The sequence below is a fragment of the Rhinopithecus roxellana genome, chromosome 16 (assembly GCF_007565055.1).
Source record: "Rhinopithecus roxellana isolate Shanxi Qingling chromosome 16, ASM756505v1, whole genome shotgun sequence".
NCBI classification, from domain to species: domain Eukaryota; kingdom Metazoa; phylum Chordata; class Mammalia; order Primates; family Cercopithecidae; genus Rhinopithecus; species Rhinopithecus roxellana.
In genome coordinates this window covers 50,889,380-50,915,049 of record NC_044564.1, presented here as the reverse complement: position 1 = coordinate 50,915,049, position 25,670 = coordinate 50,889,380, and the positions used below count along the sequence as shown (strand labels likewise).

Sequence of the window (25,670 nt, the reverse complement as noted above, 5' to 3'; positions counted from 1 at the left end):
AAAAAATCCGAATCTTGTGATCTTAATCAAGTTGCTGAAGAGCTCTGGGCCTCAGTTTTCTCATTTGCAAAATGGGAACAAAATAATTAACTTTAAAGCTTATTGTATGAGTTAAATACAAAGAAAACACTTAACATAGTACCTGGGACACAGTAAATAGTCAGTAAGAGGTAGCTATTAATCATACTTTATTATTCTGCCTGGCTCTCAATATTCTTTAGGATTTTTAAATATTTATAAGAAATATAAATTCCCTGCCTTATCGATTTTTAAAAGTTTCTTCAATGGATGAAGAGTTCTGGCCTAAGGAGAGAATAAGTAAAATGTAGTCTGACTTTTTGGAGAGAAAAAGTAGCCAAGACTTCATATTTCTCAGCATGTTTGTCCCGAAACCACAAATACAGCATAAAAATAGAGGACTGTGCTTGCTCTGAGATTTGGGATGCACATGCTAGTCAGAAAGAGTAAACAAATAGGCCGGGCACAGTGGCTCACACCTGTAATCCCAGCACTTCGGGAGGCCAAGGCGGGTGGATCACCTGAGGTCAGGAGCTTGAGACCAGCCTGGCCAACTAAAAGTACAAAAATTGGCCAGGCATAGTGGCAGTCACTTATAATCCCAGCTACCTGGGAGGCTGAGGCAGGAGAATCACTCGAACCTGGCGGGTGGAGGTTGCAGTGAGCCCAAATCGAGCCACTTCACCCTAGTAGCCTGGGCAAAAGAGAGAAACTCTGTCTCAAAAAAAAAAAAAAAAAAAAAAAAAAAGACAAATATGTCCAATGTGTTTGCAATATCTTTTCTCTCAAGATATAATAAATGTGAGCTGGGCGCAGTGGCTCATGCCTGTAATCCCAGCTCTTTGGGAGGCTGGGGCGGGTGGATCACATGAGGTTGGGAGTTCAAGATCAGCCTGGCCAGCATGGTGAAACCCTGTCTCTACTAAAAATACAAACATTAGCTGTCATGGTGGCAGGCGCCTGTAATCCCAGCTACTTGGGAGTCTGAGGCAGGAGAATCGCTTGAACCCGAGAGGTGGAGGTTGTAGTGAGCTGAGATTGTGCCATTACAATCCAGCCTGGGCAACAGAGCAAGACTTTGTCTCAAAAAAAAAAAAGATGTAATAAATGTGGTAGCCATTCTTACTCAAGCCTGTTGTGAGATCATGGTGCAGCCCATGGTTGCTTATCATTTTCAAGGGCTTCACCTGTCCTGAAGAACCAACTGTTTGAGGTACTTCTCTTTCAATTAAGAAGAGGATCCACAGCTTGGGGGCAGCTTTCTCCAGTTAGAGTTCTGGAAATGACCAAGCCAAGAATGCTTCCATGATTTCCTAAGAGATGATTACCTTGTATGCCTACAATGCAAAGTTGCACATGTTTTTTCAAAAACACATTCCAGACGTATGTCAGCTTGTGCCCATCTTGATCTGTCTGGCCAGAAACGAGGCAAGAAAGAGGTGCCATGATGGAAAATTTCTCCGGTGAGAAATTTCATGGTATACAAGGTTGTAGGGACCTTGTATACCATGTTAGAGAGTTTAGACTTACCACTTTAACCAATGGTCCTTAAAGCGATGGAGAGGTACCAAAGGGTTTAATGGGGGTTGGGTTTGGGAAGACATGATCAGATTTATACTTCAGAAAGGTCACTCTGGCTGAAGTGAGAAGAATGGATTACAGCACAGAAAACCTTAGAGGCAGGAGGAGAGGCAGAAGGCTACTGCAGAAGACTGAGTGACAGGTGAAGGTAGCCTAGACCAGGCAGTGGTGATAGAGATGGAGAAAGGGGGACAAATTCTTGGAGATGTTTGGAAAGTCTCATCACACTGGATTTAAGTTGTTGATTAGATGTGGAGAATGGGGAAGAGGAAGGAGTAAGAGAATGCTGCTCAGATTTTTGGCTGGGGCATCTGAGTAAATGCCAGTGAATTCACTGAAATTGGAACTCTGGTGGAGGCACAGGTTGGTAGGAGCCAGGAAGTTCAGTTTAGGACATGCTCACTTAGAGCAACCCATGGAACCTCCAAGTAGAGATGCAGGTTGTCAGCTCTCTGATTCTCAGTCTAGGGCTCTCTTTGCTGCTCCATAGCTGCTTTATGCCCCAAGCACATCTCAGACTTGGGGATGGAGGGGAGGAGGTGCTATCAGGGATCTTTAGTCATAGCTGGCATATATTGGCCCAGATGGTTTGGCTGGGGAATCCCTTTTGGTGTTAGGGGAGATAATGTGTTGGGGTGGGGAGCGCAGCGAGGAAACCTTGATATGACAATATTCTCATTTCCAAAAGCATTGATCCACTATAGCAATATTGTAATTGATTCAGGCAAGGGCCATTGATGGATGCTAAAACAAGTTTGTTTGTAAACAAGCTATTTACCCAGTCTAAAATTATCCTCCTGAAGATGATTACCACAAAGGAAAAATGTTTTAGAGTGAAGAAATCTGGGCAACACCACCAGTACCTCCCTATAGATTATTTATTACAAAGAGGGAGAGATTCCCCAGAAGTGGAAAAATCACACAGATACTACTTTGACCACATGATCAACATTTACCTTCACCACCAGTGGGGCAAACTGACATCAGGTGCCCGCTAATATGACACACTGAGAAGGACACAGTGTGTGCATAATTTGAATCTCACACCAGACAAATCCCAGAGACATGTCAGAGAACAATAGGCCTGCACTCTTCAAAAATGCCAATGTCTTAAAAGACAAAACTTGGGAGCCTTTTCATTCTCAAATAAAAGAGACTAAAGAAGCATGACAACTGGTTGGGTGCGGTGGCTCACGCCTGTAATCCCAGCACTTTGGGAGACCGATGTGGGTGGATCACGAGGTTAGGAGATCAAGACCATCCTGGCTAACATGGTGAAACCCCATCTCTACTAAAAATACAAAAAATTAGCCGGGCGTGGTGGTGGGCGCCTGTAGTCCCAGCTACTCAGGAGGCTGAGTGAGGCAGGAGAACGGCGTGAAACCAGGAGGCGGAGGTTGCAGTGAGCCGAGATCGCACCACTGCACTCCAGACTGGGCAACAGAGTGAGACTCTGTCTCAAAAAAAGAAAAAAAGAGAAGCATGACAACTAAGTAGAAATACAAAGTCCTGGGTTGGGAAAACATGTTATAAACCCCAATATCGGAAAGACTGGCAGAACTTGGATATGATTGTATTCAGTAAGAGATTCATATCTGTGTTAAATTTCCTAAATTTGATCATTGCACTATGTCTTTGTTCTTAGGAAACACTTGCCGATATGTTTAGGTGGGAAGGGTCATGATATCTGCAACTTATCTCAAATAGTTCCTAACAAAAATAATAATAATAATAAATGTACATCTAGAGAAAGCAAATATAGCAAAATGTCAATAACTAGTGAAGGTAGGTGAGAGTATACAAGTGTTTGATGTATTCTTTTCGTGGCTTTTCTGGGAGTTATGTTTTTTTTGTTTTGTTTTTTTTTTTTCAAAAGGAGAAGAAGCACAAGCAGAGGGAGTTCTAAACATTGAAGACTCTAACCAGTGTTGTTTTTATTTTTAAGGTCAAATATTTTAATATTATTTTTTCTAACCACTAAATTCCATCTTAATGAAACGTCAAAATAGGAAACAGGTGAAGGAGTAATTTCCTGCACTGCCAGGCTTATAAGAATGTACAGTATTTGCTTCAATTTCCAACCTGCACTGTTTAGAAAGGAATTTGTTTTCTTTTAAATCCAGGTACCAAAGTTGAAAGCCCCGAATGTCCAGAGAGTAGCTGGAACAAGAATTGCTGCCTGCAGGCGCTTCTGTCCACCAGCCATGCATCAGTGAGTGGCCCTGGACCCAGCCACTGTGTGTGCACCTGCAGTTCCTGCCATGGGGAGCAGGAGCCATTTGGCTGCTCCTCTTCACAGGGTACCACCTGCGATCTTTCACTGCCCAGGTGAGCAGAGCGCAGGAAGTCAGGGAATCAGAGCACTGAATGAATCTTGGAAAGCACCCAGTCCAACTCTCCCCACCTTCCCATCTGTGGCATTAATCACCTCTATAACGTTGTAACCAACTGGTCAACCAACCTCTATTTGAACATAGCCAGTGGCTAAAACGTCTAAGCAGCTCACCCATTTTTAAATAGCTTAAATTGTTTGGATATCCTTTCTCTTAAAAATAAGTATCAGTACAAAATGCCTACTTCCATTTTGTAGGTATCTGGTAAACTTTTTTAATAAAAAAAGTCAAGTCAGATTAACTAAAACTGTGGAACACCTTGAATATTTACAGTCAATAACTAAAGTCATATGTTTCAGATCCTTCAGCAGGGCATCTCTATAAAATAACATTTGGAAATCACAGAAATTTACTCTTAAAGGGCCTTTCTTGTTCATTACGTTCTGAGATATACCCATTTTATGGCCATATATTTGAACAAACAAAAATAGAGGAAAATTCTATGGACACGTAGTAGGCATATGTGTATGTATGGATAGAACATTTGCATGTGCATAGATAGGGACATGGGAGGATAGATATCAAGGATATTCCTAGGGATTGGGAGTGGGTAAAGGAAAAGAGGCTTTTACTCTCCACCTTAGATATTTTGTTATTGTTTGATTTTTTTTTTTTTAAAGAAAGAAACAGTATGTTGCTATTTTTATCACTGAAAACCATTTTCTCAAAAATTTACAAAACAACAAAAAAGAGAAATCACTTACATTGAGCTGAAATCTGATTGCCCAGAGTTTCCATTTTCTACTGCACTCTGGACAACTTAAGATAAACCCACTCCTTCTTGCACATAGCAGCAAGTCAGCTGTCTGATGCCAGTCCTTGAGGCCTCCATATTTCTCTTCTGCAAGATAAATGTTCCCATTTCCTTCAGCTGTCTGTCAGTTGGCAGGAATTCAAGTCTTCTTGACTTCTTGTCACTGCCCCCCTCCCAGTGAAGTAGAGCATATCAAGTGGGCTCAGAGGAAAACCCATTCAGAAGTTCAGGTGGCAGTTGGTCATCTGTTGAAAATTAGCAAGTCCATGGTTCTTTGTGTTCTTGCACCAACTTGGCCTAAGTTTTTGGGGTCTCAGGTGCTATATTAAAGGTGCTCTATTTCATGCATCGGTGATGGATGAAAGCAGGTGTGCAGGACACGCTTGCAGTTATAATCAGAACACCATGGCGAGCTTCCCCAACACTTATAAAACCTGGCTGATTTATCAATGTCAACTCAGGAGAAGAACAGCAAGGAAAATGTATAAAGGGAATAGTAGGAAAATGTTCCCTGGTAATCAGAAGAATTAACAATGGTATAGCCAGGATAAGGATGTTATGGCAGCACATGACCAAGATAAGAACGCATAGCAAAGCAGTCAAGAGGATCAGCTCTTCCACATACTTGCTGTGTGACTTGGGAAGGTTTCTTAACCACTCTGTGCCGCAGTTTCATTATCTGTAAAATGGGGATAATAGTGGTCCCTACTTCATACAGCTAACACAAGGTTTAAATGAGCTGTTCCTTTAAAAGTGTCTCTGGCACATAAGATATGCTACTTAAGTGTCTAACAAACAAAAAACAAATGAGGTGACTGATTTCATGGTTTCTGACTGGAATGGTCAGAGGAAATAATGTAAACAAGAGGTGTGCTAATGGACCTGCTTGGCAAATTTGAGGATTAAACTGTGCTCTGTTTAGGAAACATAATAAAGAATAGAGTTCTATCGGCTGAAGTATTCCACCTGTTGCAAACACAGAGGAAATTGTCCTTTCATAGATTAGTGCTTTGGACACCTGCCTGCCTGCCATTTCTTCCTTGTCAATAAAGGCTAAAATAGACCAACCTCATTAGTACCAGGAACATATGAATATGTTAAACGGTTGGTACAATGAATCCCATTCAAAAGTACAATGACTGAAAGGGAAACAACTACCACTCCTAGTTATTGCCATTCCTTCATGTACATGGGGCCCCATAGAGTTTATCTAGGGCACACAATTGAAGTACATTTCTCTATAATTTTCTCCTGCAATGGATCAGCAACTTTTGTGAAGGAGGCAAACTGGATGTTTGGCAGAACCAGAGTTCATACTATGCTGAATATATCAGTAAAATACAAATTATCCTTGAACTGTGTCTTTTCTAATTCCAAGTTCTTCTCCCACTTTCTTTAGCTTTTCCTGTGTTCTAATTCAAATCCCTGAGAGTGTAATGACCTTCACCCAGACTATGGGGCGCTAAGAATGTTCAGTGTAGGATGTTGATCTTGATGCATTGAAAAGGGCACTGGTTCTGCTAATTATTGGTGGGGGACTCCTCTGGAAAACCATCTTGCACTACTGAGCACATTTCTTCATCAATCTTTATAAAATCTACAATTTCTCCTATACAGTCATTCTGAGTATCAAATGGTATTGGTAAAAACACTGTTCGTACACCAAACCTGGAATTGCAAACTCGAATGCCTGTGGCAGCCAGAGAGGTAACATAAATATGTGATTAGCGGAAAGTGTAACACTGCAGAGAGTGGTGATGACGGTTGACAAAGTAGGAAGTGTATGTCCAGCCTAAACACATTCAAATTCAAGGGTTAAAAAAAGTGATACTGGTGAAACAATATTGCCTAATGTCAGATTAGTTCATGGACGAGATTTAACCTACAAAACACCTGCTTGCAACTCTCAGAAATAAAGAGCAATATGGTATGGTAGAGGGGAAGAAAATAGATTTTGGAGTTAAACTGGCCTATGTTTAAACTGGTGGTATGACCTCAAGTAAGTTAATGAAGGTCTTTAAGACTCAATTTTATGTATCTATAAAATCCTGTCTCCAGGATTGTTATGAAGATTTTAGAAAAATGTAAACTTATGACCAATAATTATTAATTAAAGAAGTTCAAGTCTTTCTGTACATATCCTGCCCACTTTATCCTAGAGTGCTCACAGCAACACTTTTCCCCCAGTTTATTCTTGTTCAAAGTGTTGAGGTGTCCAAGTGCAAGCTGAAGTTAGAAAGATAAAAGCATGAAGATATGGTGGGTGAACCTAGAGGAAGACTGCCAAGACTGCGCTGGCTTTGTCTTCATGTTATCCCACACTCTGAGATCTGACCCTTGGCCTCCCAGTCCAGCAATAACTTCATTATAACACTCAGAAATGAGGAGACACATAGTAATGAACTCCTGTGGAGTTCACATGCAACTGGGACATGAAACCTAACATCTATGTGTTTTTTTCTTTAGGGCGTGCATTGATGTCCAGGTGGAACTATTTATATCCTTAAACCGAGGCAACTCACTCTCAATATTAGAGTGTCCAAGAAACTGCAGACATCTCACTTGGCCTCCCTTGTGCTTCATCTGGTTGATTATAGTTTTTACTTGCTTTAAATTTAAAAAATATATATGTGATACCTTTGTGAAGGAAAAAATTATAAACAAGAAAAAAAAAGAACTGCTTTATTTCTGAATTTAGAACCAGATATTAATTTCTGTTTCAGACTGTCATGACTACAAGGAAATGAGAAATATTTCCTCATGATTTCTTTCAGATGCTTCAAAATATTTAGAAGTTTTAGGACTTTCTTTGGCCAAAGTCTGGCTGAGGTCATATATTTTCTCTCTTCCTGAGTCTGGGGTGGTAAAGGGGAAATACAGAATAGTAGGAATCTATTCCAACAAGGGTTGGCAGATTTAGCAAATGAAATTTGAATTTCAGATAAAAACGAGTTAGTTTTTAGGATAAGTATGCCCCGATTCAAATTGGCAATATCTGCAATTTATGGGATATACTCATACTAACAAACTATTGTTGCTTATCTGAAATTCAAATTTCACTGAACATCCTGTATTTTTATTTGGCAACCCTAATCACAACCCACAAGGCAAAAGCCCTCATCAGTGGCTTCCAAAAGTGTATGCGGAGAGAGAGCTCTTTCATTAATGTTGGGGTGTCATGGAGGTTGAGGAGGTGTATTTTCTTCAGAGACTGATTTCTGATAGGTAAGACCTGAGCCTTGAGCACTAACAGCTGTTAGATCTCTACGGTCTTCCAGCCAACTATCATGGCATCTGGTGACGGGGACCAATGAGGAGGGTGCTGAAGAAAACCCTTCCCTCTATGTGCTTTTAGAACAGAGATGAGTTGCTTTTAGAGATAAAATATAGCATATTAGGACAATCAAACAGAAAGTGTCAAATAGGATATAGGAATAAATTATCTGGAAAATCAGAATTATGTATGTAACGATTACTTATAAATGGAAATGATTCTGGAGACAATCTCCTCTCTTCCTATCATTTTACAAATGAGAAGACAGAGACTCAAAGCAGTTTCCTTTCTGGAATGTGATGGAAGGGGTGCATGTCTGTGTGTGTGTGCATGTGTGTGCATAAGTCTAGCAGTAGTAGTAACAGTAGTAGCAGAAGGAGATGGTGAAGGAGAAAAAGGAGGAGGGAGAGGAGAAGGAGGAGGAGGGAAAAAGGGGAGGGAGGAAGGAAACTGAGGCAAAAAGACCTGAAGTACAAATACCTTTCCACTACACCTGTCCTGCTACACGATTATGGGTTTCTACAACTGTTTTTCCTATAACTTTTTAAAAACGTACACAAATAATACACATTCATTAGAGAAATTCAGGATTGCATACAAACAAACAAACAAAGAAACAAAACCTCTTCCATGAATCCAACATGCAGATATTACTATTGTTAACATTTTAGCGTATAGAGAAAGTACTTTGGTGTGAAAGATCCAGCATTCATTCTGCCTTCTTCAGGGAGCCACACCCACATTTTGCTCTGGAGATAGCCACTCAATCAGTGGAATATCATCTCTAGTGGGACTACCAACCTAGGTGTCAGGTCCTCTGCTGGCAAAGCAGTAGGCAGGTGACCAAGCTGTGATTTCAGTCTGTAGCTAAGTGACCCTTGAAGACTGAAAATGCTGGAGTTTCTTCCTCCTGAGAGGGGAACACTAATGAGATCACTCATTGTCACGTATCACCCAGACACCTGGAGCAGCTCTGGGTCCTGGGCCTCCTGAGAGCTAATTCTTCACCGTTTCCTTCAATTCTAATATGGTAAATTGATTGTATTCATGGCCTCAACTAGTGGCCTCCATACCATGCCCTGTGCAAGAGACAGAGGCCCATCAACTGAACTGAAGTCTAGTTCCCCACCCCTTGAATCTGGGATGCGTTGGGATTTGCTTTAGCCAATAGAATGCAGGAACAGTGAAGATGTGTCAGCTCGGAGCCTCAACTTCTAGAGGGCTTGTGTGCTTCCAGTCTCTCTTGGAGCCACCAGAACAAAACTGGTGTCAGCTGCTGGACGATGACAAACCACTTGGAGGAGAGCACAGGGGTCTCGGCCAACTCTCAGAAGCAGAACCACCTTGTGTAGATACAGCTGACTTCAGATACATGAAGAAGACTACCTTATATCACGAGCTAAATAAATGTTCTAAGCCTCTGAGTTTGAAGTGGTAGGTTATGCAGCAATACCTAACTCATACTTCTATGAACTTCCACATCTTTCCGATAAATTCCTTTTTGTGTGAATTTCTATAGCTACAAAGAACTCTATTAGACACTTTCCAACTAGTCTCTCATTCTTTTAACAGTATGTGATCATATCACACATCCTCTTTTGTGATCTACTTTATTTCACTTTGCAACTGATTTTGAGCATCTTTCCCAAACAATCAAATGTACACAGTTAAAAAGGAATATCTCCCAAATGCCACTTCTGAGCCTCTGCCCAAACCAAGTTTCATCATGACATTATGGCCACCAGCCAAAATGCCATTTGTAGGTAGGCCTAGCATGATCTGTTCTGTCCAGAAGGAAGTGCCTTTAGCTTGTTTCTCCATGAGATTATTGGACAGCACTGTGACTTTTCACAGCTTGATGACCAAGAAAAGGACACAGTCATGCCTCAGAGGTGCTTGAGAACATTAACCTTCCAAGGCATTGTTTACCTCTTTGGACAAAGAAAGCAATAATTGCATTCAGAATGTTCTATTATTTACAAACATATAAAACATATGGACAGTGAAGACAGAAAAAGAGATAGACATTCCGCATAATGATTTTACCTTCTGACCCAAAACTGAGTGATTGGAACTCTCCAGTCCTTTTATTCCTGGTCATCCTATTTCCATTATCCTTTTTTTTTTTCCCCCAAAAGGCAGATTTAATTTGAGATATCATTTGTTTGGCAGAGTAGGGCAAGGGGAGAGTGCAATGCCTGCCCCATAACTCTAGTCTCTAGTCTTCATGCTAATGAAAATACATTACTATTTTCCAAGGAAATTGGTGTTTGTAAAATGGATCCCCTGCAACTGTACACACGTTTCTATTGGAAGGAATTTTCTGAATGCATTATCTGCTTTGGTCCCTTCCAACAGGCACACAACTGGAGGTCTATTCTTGCTTGCTTTTCCTTTGGATTTGATTTTTTGTTGATAACAATAATTCCTATGGCATTCATCTCATTTAATCCTCATCAAAACTCCATTGGGTAGATATTTTTATTATTCTCCTTAGAGAAGGCAAGTAAATGGTGTGAAGTCTTGTAGCTAATAAATGACAGAGCTGGGATGCCACCCTTGTTTGTCAAACTCCCAAATCAGGATGTTTTACCTTGATGTCATGTCCCAATTCCTACTGAATTTTAAATACAATAAAGACATAAAAAATTAAATCACCAAAGTATGGGTTACTTTTTTTTTTAAAAAGTAGGCAACTGATAAGTGGCCTTAATGAGTTTCCTTCCAATCCTAAAAGAGTATAATGTTGAAATCCCTGTCTCTTTTCCCCCTAGGCAGCGTCTTCAGGCTTTCAAATAAGCCTGAAGAGGACAGAAGAGTGAGCAATGTCTCCCTGAATGGGACTACAGGGAACTCCGGTAACCACATCTCATTCAGCAACTTGAGATACATCAGCAATATTATTACAAGCCATTGCTTAGGTACTTGACTGTGAGCAGGAATACAAGACAAGTAGAACATACTGACTCTCATTTTTTAAAGATGATTTCACCTTAAGAGGTAAAAACTTACGGAAAACAAAAAAGCACCTACAAGTAAAACTAAAAGAATTATGATACAGGTCAGCACTGTCCAACAGAACTTTCTGTCATCATGCAAATGTATTATATCTGTGCTGTCCAATATGTGACATATCCAATATATTACCCACCTATGGCTATGGAGCACATGAAATGTAGCTAGTATGGTGGAGGAACTCATTTTTAAATTTTAATTATCTTTGTTAGCTTAGTTAACTTTAATTAACTGAAATTTAAATTAAAATAGCCAGATGCGGCCAGTGGCTACCATATTGGACGTCACAGCTATGGATGGCCATAGAAGTATGGTGAAGTGGTCAGGGAAGTCCTCATCAAGAAAGTACAGTCCGAGGAGCTTTTGAAGTGGGGTACAGAGGGAAGAAAATGCAACTGGATTGAGAAAGAAGGGAGGAAATGAACGAAACACAAGATTTGTTCTAGTAAAAGGCCTGGGATTACAGATTCAAATGCCTACAGAAAGAATCATAAGGTGGGCCAGTAGGCCCGGCGCGGTGGCTCATGCCTATAAACCCAACATTTTGGGACGCCAAGGCGGTCAGATCACTTGAGATCAGGAGTTCAAGACCAGCCTGGCCAACATGATGAAGCCCCATCTCTACTAAAAATACAAATATTAGCTGAGTGTGATGATGCCTATAATCCCAGCTACTCAGGAGGCTGAGGTGGGAGGATCACTTGAACCTAGGAGCCAGAGGTTGCAGTGAGCCAAGACTGTGGCTTTGCACTCCAGCCTGGGTAACGGAGAGGATTGGTGGTGGGTTATGAGGACTATGGAGATTAGAGACCCTACCCCCAACTAGTCAGCTCCAGCCAGTTATCGCCATACAAAAATGTAGGCTCAATGTTGACCATCTTCTTATTTTTTGGAGGAAGTTAGAAACTCCAATTTTATGTTAAGTCACCTAATTTTAAGTCTTGGCCACAGTGTGTGCTAAACATTCTTAGCAGATGCTATTGGTGCTCCACTCATATCCACTCAGCACTCCCCTCTGCAGGTGAGGCTGCCTACTGTGATTGCCTTCAACTCTGCCTGAAGACACTGTGCACACATTTGACCCGCATGCAAGCATGTGGGACTGCCAAAACGCTAATGCCCTTGCAAGCAGCTCGCAAACAATGAGAGGAAAGTACATAAATATGCTAATCTTACCTCTCAGTTAGGATAGCTCTGAGATATGTTCTGTATTGCCTCCCAGAGTTTCCTTGTGTGACTGAGCTCCAGCTGCCACAGTACAATCTGGTAGATAATGTGCCATTCATTGGAATCCATCCCTTTTCCTTCTCACTTTCCCACTTGCCTGTGTACTGATGTTTCCTGGGATCACCTCTCAATAAACTACTTGGACACCAATCCATATCTCAGAACCTGATCCGGGGAGGAACCCAAACAAAGACACTGTTGTAGCAAACAAACTCAAATCCAAGTGGCGAACACAACGACATTTCAAACTCACTCACATCACAATCCAAAGAGGGTCACTGTGGAAACTGTTCCATCATCCAGGGAGCCAGGCTCCTTTCATAATGTGGCTCTGCATCTTCTATGACACCTTCCTTCTCTGCATTCAGTTGCAGATGGGGACAGAGAGAGAACGTGAAGGGCTGGGAGGAGGATTTTTACTGTCAAGGCCTGGGAATGGTGGCCAGCACTTCCGTTCATATCCATTGGCAGAACTCGTCATATGGTCCCTCCTACTTGCTGGGGACGCTGGGAAACGTAGTGCAGCTGTGCATCAACTGTAGAAGGAAATAGGTTTGCTGAACACATAGCAGTTTCTGCTGCTGCAACTTACTTACTTATTTATTTATTGAGACAGATCTCAATAAGGTGTCACCCAGGTTGGAGTACAGTGGCATGATCTCAGCTCACTGCAACCTCTGCCTCCAGGGTTCAAATGATTCTCCTGTCTCAGCCTCCTGAGTAGCTGGGATGACAGGTATGTGCCACCACACCCAGCTAATTTTTTTATGTTTTTAGTAGAGATGGGCGTTTCATCATGTTGGCCAGACTGGTCTTGAACTCCGGGTCTCAAGTGATCTGCCCACCTCAGCCTACCAAAGTGCTGGGATTATAGGCGCGAGCCACTGCTCCCAGTCTGCAACTTATTTAGATGTTGTAAAAATACTGTCCAGGCCAAAGAAGCTATGCTTGCGGACCAAAGTCAGCTTATGGAACACCAGTTTGGAACCTGTGACCCAGATATTATTCCCTAGAGTTGAGGGTGAAAAATTTTGCTAGCAAGCCACCCAACAAGTTCTTAACTTGCATAGAAATATTTGCCACATTTTATTCAACAGTGTGGTAAAATGACTATATGAAAATCGAATCAATTCTCTGCTGACTGAGTTTATAATTTCAGAGAGAAAATGATCATTTCATTTCTGATAGTTCTTACATGAGCAGTGGGTCCCTAATGAGATAGCCGTGACTTCCTTCATCCTCTGTCAAGTGATTATCTATCAGTAGGTCGTGTCAGTGTAGCCCCACTTCCACCTCATCTTCACCTCTCCCCAATTCCCTACGCTCCAGCCCCACTGCTTGTTTCTCAAACTTGCCAAACTTTTTACACCTCCAGAATTTTACAAATGCTGTTCACTATTCCAGAAATGCGTTCCTGCTCTCCTGTCTTCTCTTTGCCTCATTCTTTACCCAACGGGGTCCCCGGTATCTGTCAAGTCTTGGCATAGATGTTCTTTCCTCATAGAAGCTTTGATTGACCACCCAAAACAAAGGGGCTTTTCTCCACCCACCATTATTCCCGCTTCTTCTATCTATCATGATTCAGAACCGTATCTGCATGATTAACACACAGCTTCAGAGGCTGCTCACTACAGCACTGTGCATGGAGCACTCAGTGCAGTATTTGGACATTGTCAGAGTTCAAAGATATCTGTTGAATAAATAAATGAATACCAAGAAAACTTCACTGCTTTAGAGAAGTTTGTGTGGGTACCTTTTATAATTAAAATAACATCTCCCCATCTGTCTTGAAAGTTTAGTTAAACTTGATTGGGACTTAATGAAGAGAAATATTTATATATTGAATGCTACCTGAGGCAAAGAAGTAAAATAAAAATCCTCTCTTTATCTCAGAAATCCCTGAACTTAGTCTCTTCTAAAACTAACCTAGATACAACTCAGTGTGATCATTTATGTCAACAAGGGTGGAGAGATGAAAGCTCTTTGAAAAAGTGAAAGTGACATTACAATGCAAAATGTTAATTCCTAAAAGCATCATTGACCCAAATAATCTAACCAGTTGCCCAGGGGGAAAAAAATAGGAATCAGCTTTGATTTTTCCCCACCCCTTCCAATCTCTCTGCCATCATTCTGAGCTGTACTTCCAAACAGCTCAGCTTCACCTCTTGCCTCTTCCACTTTTGCCCAAGATTGTGTCAATCCAAGCTGCTGAATGCATAATGAAGCTGTCTATCTAAGAAGCACAGTTACTTATTTAGTTAGAAATGTAATTTTTTGTTTTGGGGTTTTGTTTGGGAGGGATTTGTTGCCAAGTGTTAGAATTTGAAAGTGTTTTCCCTATAGGAGGCAGATTCGGAAGTCTGGCCTGAGACTCTTTTGGAAGCTGAAACTAATTAAAATCTTTTTTTTTCGCCCCTGTAGCTAAGACGCAGCAGGGGAGATAGTCCAGCATTCATTTTATGAAGGTGTAACTATATCCACTAACCTCTTGTGTACCACATTCAGCGTCTGCCCCAAGGCTGCCACACCTGCTCAAACACCTGCCCAGTATGTGAGTATTTGGTAGAACAGTATTTAATAGCTTATCTAAGGGCACCCAGGGTTACCCACCTTTACCTGAGGACAATAGAGTCTTGTTCCACATATTTATTGCCTATACACTCACCTGAGTGAAGTACTATCCTGGTTTCACCTTCTATGAGATCTGATAAGCAACGCAAAAGACAAATAGAAAAAGAGAAAGAGAGAAGCTAAAAAATAATTGTGTGTCATTTAAAAAAAAAAATCACAGGCTGGGCGTGGTAGCTCACGTCTGTAATCCCAGCACTTTGGGAGGCTGACCCAGGTGGATCACAAGGTCAAGAGATCGAGACCAGCCTGGCAAACAGGGTGAAACCCTGTCTCTACTAAGCCTCTGTTTTGTCACAAAAGGGCAGTGGTAATAGGTCATGACCCACCTTACTTGTGAAGATGCAATGAGTTAACACACACACAATGCCTGGCACATCATCTAACACATTACCTAGCACACAAGACACGCTGAACCAAGGTTTGCCATCATTCTCCTCAAAGACCACACACAGCTAGAGGATTGAGAGCAAGGCTGCCAACCCTGGTTGTTTCATTCTGCTCGTAAAGCTTCTGTATGTTCCATTTGCAAAAACTAAATTCAGAGAAAAATAACTGGAAATAGAAAAGAGTGGTCAAAGAGAACACCAGAACCGGAAGGAGGCGAAGACCAGTTCCTTGTGTGTCTGGAACTTGCCCTATAGGGGTCCTTTGCCTCCTATACCAGGCCCTGGAGGAAAATCTGTTTGGTGAGCTAACAAGTATTTGTTTTTCTAATCAGGAGAAGTCTCTATAAGGCGCCTAGAATTCTCATCCTTGATGGTGAAAGAAATTACAATGTGCATATTCTATTGTTACAGGCCAACTCCTCGTTTTCCTTCCCCCAAAACTGCCTTTTCCCACACCTTACTCCTCATTCTCCCCGTTCTCCGCTTCTTGACATTGGCCTGGTTCTTCAAGGGCCACCTGAAATCCCACCACCTCCCCAGGGTTCTGGTCTCCCCTTTCTCTGAAGGCTGAAACATTTATTTTTAGTTTAAACATTTAATTGGTTTTCCTGTTTCATAGGGACTAATACCCCCCAAATAGATGATGTACTTCCTTTGTGTACTCCACAGGGATTGATACTAAGTTTCAAACCTAGAAAGTTCTAAATAGATATGCACTTTGTATAAATTATTGTTGAGAAGTGGACTGATTCTAGCATTTGTGAAACTCCCGCCTGGTAATATGTCTGTATTACAACTGAATACAGTTATTTTAAAGGTATTTAAAATACCTTTAAAATTTAAAATACCTGTCAAGTTATTTTAAAGGTATTTTATGCGAAGTACATAGTCCACAGTAGAGATAAACACTTCTGCTCATTCTAATTTCTATGCAATGGGGCAGGGGAGAGGAATTAAGAGTTGAAGCAATGGAAAGGAGTGTGCTGAATACAGTTGTAATACAACTGAAAACTTGGCACAGAGTTTTAAGGCTTGGTCCCCACCCTCAAGGTACTTTCATCCGTGAAGAGAACAAAGCCTGGCCAGGCATGGTGGCTCATGCTTGTAATCCCAGCATTTTGGGAGGCTGAGGCAGGTGGATCATCTGAGGTCAGGAGTTCGAAACCAGCCTGACCAACATGGTGAAACCACATCTGTACTAAAAACACAAAATTAGCCAGGCGTGGTGGTGCATACCTGTAATCCCAGCTACTCAGGAGGCTGAGGCAAGAGAATTGCTTGAACCTGGGAGGCAGAGGTTGCAGTGAGCCGAGATCACGCCATTGCACTCCAGCCTGGGCGACAGAGTGAAACGCCGTCTCAACAACAACAACAAAAAAAAAAAAAAAAGAGAGAGAGAGAGAGAACAAAGCCCACAGCCTTTTATAACTGAGAGGCACTGAGGCAGAAAAGTTAGCATTATGGGTTAATTTCCCTTGTTTTTTTCTTAACAGTAAAATGGATATAACAATGGTACCTACCTCATGGGGTCTTTGTCAGGTTTAAGTCAGATAGTGCAGAGCCTAGCATATCCTAAGAGTTCAAATATAGCTAAGGTAGGTTCAGAAATTAGAAAAGCAATTGCTCAAATGCCAGGGAGAACAACAAACATCTTATAATTAAAAGGCTCAACTGGGTATATTTCCAGAGACAGCTAAGCTGCTGTCAAGTTATTTTAAAGGTATTTTATGCTAAGTACATAGTCCACAGTAGAGATAGACACGTCTGCTCATGCTAATTTCTATGCAATGGGGCAGGGGAGAGGAATTAAGAGTTGAAGCAACGGAAAGGAGTGTGCTTCAGGGCCTGGGAAGTCCCAGGTGGGAGGTGACTCTGAAAGTCAAGGTCATCATTGCTCTCTCCTACCTGAATCAAAGGAATGAGTAAATTGGAGACAAATTGGTAGAGTTCCAAGTCATGAACCTGAAAGAGTTTCGTTGCTTTATATTCCATCATGAGGAGAGCGTAGGGTTGAGTATGCTGACCTGCAGTGAAACTGTGTTTTATTTTTTTCAACAAAGGCCCTATTTCAACACAGGCAAAATTTCCTTATTTCTGAGGCTGCTTTAAGGGAAAGCAAAAGGGAAAACAAGCAGGCAGATCAGACATTACTGAGCTGAAATCATCTGGGCTCAGAGGCATCTCGTGAGATAGCAGACGGACTCTATGAGCCCTTGGGTCCAACTTTGGCACAGGGGGCCGGGGGGTCCCACTCTTTGAAAAATGATTTTGGTCCACACTAATGTGCTCTATTAAAGGAGCTCCAGGAATCCTTTGAATAGGATTCTAGCAGTTTCTAGTATTTGCTGGTCCTGTTGGAAGTATCCATAACACTAAAATGCAGCTTCCTCAGCCACTGCATTTAGGGTAAGGGTACCACACATAGCAAACAGGGGCATCTTGTTCAAAGCCTCCCATTCCAAATTTAACTTGTGTTTTTGGTGAACTTGGCTGTGGATGGAGTTGACACCTGCCAAGAAGGTCCCAGGTTGATCCTATTAATACGCACCACTGAAGCTAAGGAAGTTACAGTGCTAAGTTGCACTTGGTTGAACTATAGCTTTGAATGTGATCATCCTCCTCGCCTGAATGAAAAGAAAAGAGAACCACCTGCAATTAGATTCAACAGAAGCATGTGCTGAAATACATACAGGAAGTTTTGCAGGCTCAACAATGACAAACTGAAAGTATTAGGAAAATGATAACGTATACATCCTAATAATAGTAACTTAACAGAGAACATTTCCTGCCTCCTTACTCTGTGCCAGGTAGTATACTCAAGACCATACCTGCATTATGTCAGAGTTCTTGCATCACTCTGTGTGGTAGGTACTAAGATCTTCCTTTTATAGTTGAGGTACCTGAGGCACTGAGAGATCAGGTGCCTGCCTAGGTCACACAACCAGAAAGTGCAGAGGCAGGACGTGAACGCAGATTGACCAGGTTCCAACGTCTCCACTCTTTCTACCAAGCTGCCACTGTTAGTCTCTAATGTAAGCTTCATTGAACCAACTCACAAAGCACCTGCTGGGTGTGGGGCAATGTATAAAATCCCCGGGGGCACAGAAAAGAAGTATAAACTTGACTGTGCTTGCAAGATAGTTCCAAAAAATCAATGAACTATTTGTGTGGTTAGTAATTGGATTAGAATAAGGGCCATCTCCCAAAGAAAATAGTAATCCTTCCCAGGGTGGAGACCACATCTGTTTTCCTATCCTGAGAGCTTTGCTCAAAGGCCTATACCTCCCAGGCTCTGGACAAACATCTCTTGATTCTGACGGGAGGGACATGGTGTCATAGAACAAATCAGGTCTTATGGCTGAAGGTCCTGAGTACTGGTCCCAGCACTACCCCAAACTTGTCCAGTGCCTTTGACAAGTTAACTTACCTCTCTGGGGATTAATTTCCATGTCTACAGAAAAGAAATAATAAAAATAAAAGTTAATGTATTCCCTAGCCTACTTCACAAAGTTTAGTGGAGATGAAATGCAGTAACTATACAAACATGCTATGGCCAGGTGCAGTGGCTCATGCCTGTAATCCCAGCACTTTGGGAGGCCACAGCAGGTGGATCACTTGAGATCAGGAGTTCAAGACCAGCCTAGTCAACAGGGTGAAAACCTGTCTCTAATAAAAATACAAAAAAAAAAAAAAAGTCAGGTGTGGGGTGCAAGCCTGTAATTCCACATACTCAGGAGGCTGAGGCAGAAGAGTTGCTTGAACCCGGGAGGAGGTTGGAGTAAGCCAAGATTGCGCCACTGCACTGCAGCCTGGGTGACAGAGCAAGACGCCATCTTAAAACAAAACAAAACGAAAACCTAAAATGTGCTATGCAACTTTCTTTATGAGCTTCATTCCTTGAGAGTGCTGAGGAAAATCATGGGAGTGGATATCCCTGAGAGCTGAGTGCTTGGGCATGATTTCATGAATGAAGGGGACAAATGAAGCGATAGAGTCTTGTGGATTCTAGAAGCCTTAAATTGGCCAATTCCCATTTTATGTTTGAAAGCCTGGAGTGGGATGTGAAAGATGTGATACTAAGTTCTCTCCAGCTTTGAGTTCCAGGATCTCCTTGTTTGGTGAAAGGAGCCTTGACACTTTTTCTTCCTGTAAACTTTGTCATCTTCCTTCTCTGCTTGGCAATTCATGCCTAACGAGTGACATTTCCTAGGGGCAAGATAGCATAACTGTCAAGAATAGGGTCTGGATTGGAATTCCTATTATTGAGACAATTTTTTTGGTTTACATGTAACCGCCCAATGGGTTCACCTTGCTGCTGCCTAGACAAAGCCAATTTATCAAGACAGGGGAATTGCAATACAGAAAGAGTAATTCACGCAGAGCTGCCTGTGCCGGAGACAGGAGTTTTATTATTACCCAAACAGTCTCCCTGAGCATTCTGGGATCAGAGTTCGTTTTTTTGCTTTTTGTTTTGTTTTTTGTTTTTTTGAGACGGAGTCTCACTCTGTGGCCCAGGCTGCAGTGCAGTGGCCGCATCTCAGCTCACTGCAAGCTCCGCCTCCTGGGTTTATGCCATTCTCCTGCCTCAGCCTCCCGAGTAGCTGGGACTACAGGCGCCCGCCACCTCGCCCGGCTGGTTTTTTGTATTTTTTTTAGTAGAGACGGGGTTTCACTGTGTTAGCCAGGATGGTCTGGATCTCCTGACCTCGTGATCCGCCCGTCTCGGCCTCCCAAAGTGCTGGGATTATATGCCTGAGCCACCGCGCCCGCCCCAGGATCAGAGTTTTTAAGGACAATTTGGTGGGTGGGGGGGAAGCCTGTGAGCCAGGAATGCTGATTGGTCAGAGATGATATCATAGGGAGTCAAAGCTGTCTTCTTGTGCTGAAGCAGTTCCTGGGTGGGGGCCATAAGATCATATGATCCAGTTTATCGATTGGGTGGTGCCAGCTGATCCATTAAGTGCAGGGTCTGCAAAGTATCTCAAGCACTAATCACAGGAGCAGTTTAGGGAGGGTCAGAATTTTGTAACCTCCAGCTGCATGACTTCTAAATCATAATTTTTAATCTTATGGCTAATTTCTTAGTCCTACAATGGCAGTCTAGTCCCCAGGCAAGAAGGAGGTTTGTTTTGGGAAAGAGCTGTTATCATCTTTGTTTTAAACTATAAACTAAGTTTCTCCCAAAGTTAGTTCGGCCTATACCCAGGATGAACAAGGACAGCTGAGAGGTTAGAAGCAAGATGGAGTTGGTTAGGTCAAACCTCTTACACTATCTCAGTTACAATTTTGCAGTGGCTGTTCAATCATTCTAAATCTCAATTTCCTCAGCAGAAAATAAGGAGATGATAATAGTGCCAACTTTATAGGATTATTGTAAATTTTTTATACAAGACAATTCCTATAAGGAGCTTAGCCCCAGTGGCTAGAAAATATATGTAGGCCATTGTTAATATGCATATATAGTTATAATTACTGCTTATATAGTTATAATTTTCTATAAACTGTATAGTTCATACAGTTATAATTACTCTTTTTATATAGTTATAATTTTCTTCAACCAGCCCTATCTTCAAATATACTTGTTGTCAGTTAAAGTTCAATATCTTAGAAAGAGATTTTAAGGCCTTGGGAAAGGTTAGTGAAATCAACAAACTGGGAGTTGCTAAAAAGTTCGTTATAAGGCAAGAAGCCAGAAACATCACCCTCCCTGGATTCAGGCTGTTCCCCAATAATCTAAAGAAACATAAATAGGACAAAGAAATCTACTTCATAAGATTATGAATAAGTGACATGCAAGGATTTTTTTTATTCTATAGCCCCTGTCAGAGCATTGAGAAAGCAAACTTTTCGTGAGGCAGTCACTGTCATTTGCTCTTTATTGCCTTAAATTTCCAGGTTGTAGAACCCGAGAGTCAACCCCCAAGCATCCCCGGAAGAAAAGTACACTTTGAATAATTACAGTCCTTTAACTTTCCTGATTCAATCTTCAAAGGCCACGAATTGCTTCCAACAAAGAAGCTGAAGTGAAAGAAGGAACGTCAACAAAAATGTGTGTTTGTGTTATCTCTTCACTTTCAGGGTTTATAGGTTTGGGGGAAAGTTTTTCTTTTCGGTGGAATAGAAGAGAAGAAGAGAGACTAAAAAGCATTTCTTAGACTTCCAGAAGCAGTAATGGAAAATCTCGACCCTAGGGTCTTGCTTTCTTCCTAGAAATAGAATGCTCCTGAAGTTCCCGGGAGGGCCCTCGGCAAACAGATGTCAATCATTCCATCGCTTGTTTTGCTAGGTGGAGTCGCTGGAGCTTAAAGAAGGGGAAGTAAACTCAAGCGCACATCCTGGTAACCTCTAGCCACGGGTCAAATTTCACTGACGTCACTTAAAAATGACCAAAGACCCGCCCCTGTGAAAACCCCGTGGGCAGCCATTTTGTCTCAAGGAAACTGCCCAGATCTGATGTAAAGTAGTTCCGGACGTCTCTCGGTTGTATATGGCATTTCCCTGAAATAGGCAACTCTTTGAAAAATATCATAGCGCAGAACAAAGTGAAGTACTCTGTGGTGAAGTTGAAGTATACAGTCACCAAGGAAACTTACCCTCAGGCTGCACAGTAAAAGTTGGAAATCCCAGAGCAGCAACTTGGAAATCCCACCTGCTACATATTTGCCTGAGTATTTTAAGGTTCTATGGAAAATTGTCTCTCTGTGTAGATTAACCTTAAATAAACGTGTTCCATTTTGATATGGTATTTCTTGTTTCGTTTCTCTTGCTTTTCTCCTCTATTTTATAATAAGTTTCATTCACTCTGTGATACTTTAAGAACAGACAACCTTTCACCAAGGGATGTTGCTGTGATAACCTCCAAGTCACAAACACAGGTTTTAATCTTACCCCAGGGAAGTCCTGCCTCCCTTGCAGACTGGTTTATGTCTGAGTGGATTTGCCTATCAGCGTCTTTTCTGATGAGGCATGTAGCCCAGCATGGCAGCAAAGAATCCTGCAGCAGGCAGATAAAGCTTTCTAAAAATGTTTTAATTTTACTTTTAATGGACAAATAATAATTGTATATATTTACAGGGTACAATGTGATGTTTCAATACATGCATATATTGTGGAATGATCAAATCAGACTAATTTACCATATCCATTACCTTACATACTCATTTCTTTACAATGAGAACGTTTAAAATCTAGGCTTTTAGCAATTTTGAAATATACAATCCATTATTGTTCTGGTCACTACACTGTGCAATAGATCACCAGAACTTATGCCTCAGTTAAAGCTTTGAATCCTGTGAATCCTGTTACCACAGAATAGCAAGTGACCTCAGACCAGCTACTTAACCCCTCTAAACCTCAATTTCCTCATCTCTACTGTTGAGACTATAATAGCATCTACCTCACAGGAATGTTGGAAGGATTACATGCTCTCATGAAGGCTTAGTAAATCCTAACTCCTACTACATTATTTTATTGAGGTCTCATTGAATTAGACACCCAAGAGAGAGAAAATGAAAGGGAAGTGCTTAACATTTGTGACAACCTTAACGTGATCTGCACATTTCCTAAAAATTGTAACACTTGTATGACTTCATTTTCCCCAAGATAATATATTATTAGTATTTTGGAAAGTGTAAGATGAAAAATTGTTACCCTGAACTGCAATATCCTACTTTCTGGCTTCAAATCCTTATCTATCCTGCACTTCTCACTATACCTTCTCTTAGACCTCATTAGGGTCATCCCATAGCCTGTGCTTTGGTTCCCATATCCTCCCACCTTTCCAGAAACTTTCCATGTGTCAGTTACCCCTTCTCTCATCTAGGTCCTTTCCATAAGTAATCAAGCCCTAGATCACTCTAGGCCTTTCCATATTATGAAATAATATCCCTCCTATCTCTACTCTATTTCTCTCTTTTCCTCCAAAGCCAGTCTTTTAACAAATTATGTACTCACTGCTGCCATTTTTTTCAAGCCTGCCTCACTCTTGAGCACATTACAAACTGATTACAAACTGATTTCTAGCCCAAATATTCCAAGTTGCCCTCACAAAGATCTCTAGTGGTCTCCATGTTGCTAAATCCAAAAAACTTTTTCGGTCTTTATCTCATTGGCCCTCTTGCTGATGCTGGGCACAATCCCTCTTGCTTGGACTTTATTGCCTCTGACACTACATCTTGGTTTTCCTTCCAAGTCTCTGACTGCTCCTGTTTTGTCTCCATTTCTGCCTCTTTCTCCTCTGCCTTCCATTAAATACTGAAGTTCCCCAAGTCTCAGTCCTAGACCCTCTTCTCACTTTGTATACTGCACTCTCCTGACTATCATTATGAATCATGATTTCAGTTATGTGATACCAGCTTACATCTCCAGCCCAGACCAGATCTCTGTGTTCCAGACCCAGATGTCCAATTATTTATTTACCACATCTCCATTTGGAAGGCATTCCTCTTCAGTTTGCTTAAGACCAAGTTCATGATCTTCCTCAGCAAACCTGCTCCTCTTCCTTTGTTCTCTGTCTCAATTAATGATACCATTATCCAGCCAGCATATATCATTCTTGATGCCCTCTTCTCCCTCACTCACCATACTTAATTCATCACTAGGGCCTATCTCTTTCATTTCCTAAACGTCTCTCAAAACAATCTTGATTCCAATATTTCCATAGTCATCACCATAGGATAGTCACTGTAGCATCAATCTATGCTGCCATCATCTCTTTATTCTCCTGGGTTTTCTCTCCATTCATTCTGCTTTCCCAGCCCCAATTCCTTTCTCCACATTGCAACCAGTCCCACCATGTCCTTCCTTAAGACTTGCCAATAACTTCCTATGGATCACAGGAAAATGATCAAAATCTTTAACACTGTGTTGCAAAGACAGCCTTTCCATAGTATCTGTTTTCTCCTTCTATCTCACAAAAATCTTTCGTTATTGGGACAGCAATATATCTCAGACACAAATTAAAAAAAAGATAATTCCTAACCTCCTTTACAGAGAGGAATAACCTATGCGATATAAGCAGAAGTTGTTAAATGGAGTACCCAGGAAAATCCTTTTACCCTTGCCCTTTGAGTTCTTCATGTTTGAAATGTGGTTGTGATCACTGGCACTCCAGTCTCCACCTTGAGACCTTGAAGGTAGAGGCTAGAACCAGAAATGGTAAGGTAGAAAGATGAAAGAGGTGTGGGTTCCAGTGACTTGGGAGAACCATGCTACAAGACTTGACTTTCTACTTCTGGGCTTCTTCTATGCAAGAGAACAAAATCTTTACATAATACATTCACTAGTTGGATTTCTGGCACTAGGAGTTGCAGTCAGTTTCTAATTGATACACACAAGATTTGCAAGGCCCTATATAGTCTTGTCTCTGCTCTTGTCAATCAGTCACATTGGCCTGATTTTAATTCAAATACACCTTGTTGCATTTCTTTTTCTTTTCTTTTCTTTTCTTTTCTTTTCTTTTCTTTTCTTTTCTTTCTTTGAGATGGAATCTTGCTCTGTGGCCCAGGTGTGAGTGCAGTGGCGTGATCTCAGCTCACAGTAACCTCCGCCTCCTGGGTTCAAGCGATTCTCCTGCCTCAGCCTCCCAAGTAGCTGGGATTACAGGCACCCATCACTACACCCAGCTAATTTTTGTATTTTTAGTCGAGACAGGGCTTCACCACGTTGACCAGGCTGGTCGCAAACTCTTGACCTCAAGTGATCCACCCATCTCACCATCCCACAGTGCTGGGATTACAGGCTTGAGCCAGCACTCCCGGCCCCATGCTGCATTTCTGCACAGGGCCTTTATACACTCTTTCCTCAGTCTATAAATTTTCCTCTCCAACCCCTCATCCTCCAGCCTGACCAAATTTACCTCTACTCATCTTTCGGATTTCAGTTAGAGCAAGACTTTCTTAGGGAAGTCCTCCTGAGCCTCCCTCTTTTCCTCTTCACTCCCCTCTTTCCACCAATCTAGAATAGGTTCCTTTGTTCTGTGCTGTCATGGAACTATATTCTTTTGCTTCAGAATATTTTTCTTAGGTTTAGTACTTAGCTATTCATTGATGTCATTATTTGGTAAATATCTGCCTTCTTTATTAGATTTAAGCTTTATGAAAGCAAGGGCCATGTCTGTTTTTGTTCAACATTTTATTCCCAGCACTTCACACAGTCCTTGGTATATATTCTATGCCTACTAAATAATAGTCAAATGGGCTGGGCACAGTGGCTCACAGCTGTAATCCCAGCACCTTGGGAGGTCGAGGTAGGCAGATCACCTGAGGTCAGGAGTTCGAGACCAGCCTGGCCAACATGGTGAAACCCCTGTCTCTACTTAAAAAACAAAAATTAACCAGGCATGGTGGTGCACGTCTGTAGTCCCAGCTACTCAGAAGGCTGAGGTGGGAGAA

The 25,670-nt window shown here is 41.6% G+C and overlaps 1 long non-coding RNA gene across 1 annotated transcript in view; it reads left to right on the top strand.

The window, feature by feature from the left end:
• LOC104662067 overlaps window positions 1-22,017 on the top strand; it is a 101,093-nt gene extending 79,076 nt beyond the window's left edge. The window contains exons 3-5 of the long non-coding RNA XR_747930.1: window positions 3,723-3,927; window positions 10,799-11,020; window positions 21,175-22,017. This is a non-coding gene — a long non-coding RNA (uncharacterized LOC104662067). The remainder of the gene's footprint in view (window positions 1-3,722; window positions 3,928-10,798; window positions 11,021-21,174) is intronic.
• The last annotated feature ends 3,653 nt before the right edge of the window (window positions 22,018-25,670 follow it).